The sequence below is a fragment of the Wyeomyia smithii genome, chromosome 3, assembly GCF_029784165.1.
Source record: "Wyeomyia smithii strain HCP4-BCI-WySm-NY-G18 chromosome 3, ASM2978416v1, whole genome shotgun sequence".
Classification (NCBI taxonomy): domain Eukaryota; kingdom Metazoa; phylum Arthropoda; class Insecta; order Diptera; family Culicidae; genus Wyeomyia; species Wyeomyia smithii.
The window spans coordinates 275,956,997-275,958,839 of NC_073696.1; the positions used below are offsets into that span (position 1 = coordinate 275,956,997).

General features: G+C 39.6%; 1 protein-coding gene across 1 annotated transcript in view; it reads right to left on the reverse strand.

Annotated features, from left to right (window-relative positions):
• Positions 1-1,843, reverse strand: part of LOC129727046 (intraflagellar transport protein 46 homolog) — a 32,758-nt gene that overhangs the window by 3,417 nt on the left and 27,498 nt on the right. The gene's annotated exons all lie outside the window — the stretch shown is intronic.

Below are 1,843 nucleotides of genomic sequence, written 5' to 3' on the forward strand. Positions count from 1 at the left end.
GGTGTCTGTTGGACAGTTGTATGGAAATAACGGTCCACACGGAAGGAAGTCGCCATTCAACCCTTTCGGGCTCGGCTCGGGTTGTGGACATGTGTGCACTGTGCAGCAGCAGGTCCCTAGGGCATGCTGGAAATTCGGGTCGTTCTATCGATTTGCTATGCAATACCTAGCTGAGACTGGAACAATGTCTGATAGTTGGGCAGTTTTTAACTAAAATTAACGACGATTCGAGTCAGATTGAGCAATAGCTGCGACGGACATTTGATCATTATGTTTGCCATATGTCCGATGCGTGTGGTATGTGTGTTAATAGTACACATTTAAATACGATACGGTTGCAGTGAAGGGTGAAAACGGGTTTAACGGCCAGTTTCCTGCAAACGGACGCTGTGGGTCAGATTTTCCTACCTGCACTCTTTGGCAAGGGCCGTGAGAACCGGTTTTCTTAGGTTAGCGCCACTGCTTGCATGAATTATCGCAGCCGTAGCAGAAAAAGGGTAATTTACGTGCATGTCCATGTGAGCACCCGACCGGGTGTCCTTTCGAGGATGACCTAGCGGAGAGTGAGATAGGTACGAATAGATTATTTACCGATGACGTTTGGTTTCGATGGTATGCATCGCCGCGGCAAAAACCGTTACTCTGTTGGTTCGTGCTGGCTGATGAAACTGAGGTCAGCTTCCGTTAGCTCAGCTGGTGCTGGCGCCAGTTGGGCTGGAAGCATCATCAGTTGATGAATAGTTCAAATTTAGTCGTGAATAATTGTTAGATAAACGTGAATGATAAGTTTTGTGATTCTACCGACGGGTTTGTGGGTCGAGAAGCGAAGAAAATTACCATTACCGTGCTGGATCGAAATCCGTACACCTAAGCACATGATAATCTTCGACGGTCAATATAAAATCAAGAAATCACATATTGCTTTAAACTGGCATATTTACTTATAGGTCTACTTATATTTTATCACTATTTTCCAGCAAAATGATTGAAATCACGCCGAAACTTGAAAAAATCATGTTTAAATAGAACATGTTTTGAATCGAAATCCGTACACAGTTTTTTGTCTGAATCAAAACCCGTACACTTTTGAATCGAAATCCGCACACACGCGATATAGACTGGATCAAAGTCCTTGCAACAATAAATCAAACTCCGTATAGATGAAGAAGTACAAAAATGAACATCTTTTATTTATAATTTATCTTTAAATTACCGAATAAGTATATTTTGAGGATCAACTGGCTTCTAAAGTTTCACACGATTTTCTAATTTTTGATATCAGCTGAAATAGTGCAATTTTCGTAGCGTTTCTTAGTAACCGGAACGCCGGAACCTCTCGAAGCTTCCCGGTACGACTTTCCCTTGCGCTCCTCAGTCACAGCTCGTTTAAAATTGTTTGCCGTATATTTATACTTGTTTTCTTCCATTATATGCTGAAAACAAGAAGAAAGTTCAACAATATATGCATGATACACACGCTGTACGGATTTCGATTCAAGCAAATAAAAAGAATCAAAATCCGTACGGCAGAGTTTTTGTTGAATAAATACAACTTACACTATTTATTAGACAATATACAGCTCGAAAATGACAAAGACTTACCTTTTCTATCAATTTTAAAAAGATTCACAGAGTAAAACACTTATATCCCACTTGAAAATCGTTTTTATCTGAAGAACGTTTTCTTAGTAAATTCTCTAACGATACAACGAAATGACAACTGAAACCGATACACGATTGATTTTTTATTTTTAATATTTTTATTTCATGGCCTACTGGCGCATAGTTTAATTTATCAGAAGGCCAACAACTCAACGGATATGTACATGTAACTATCACATAA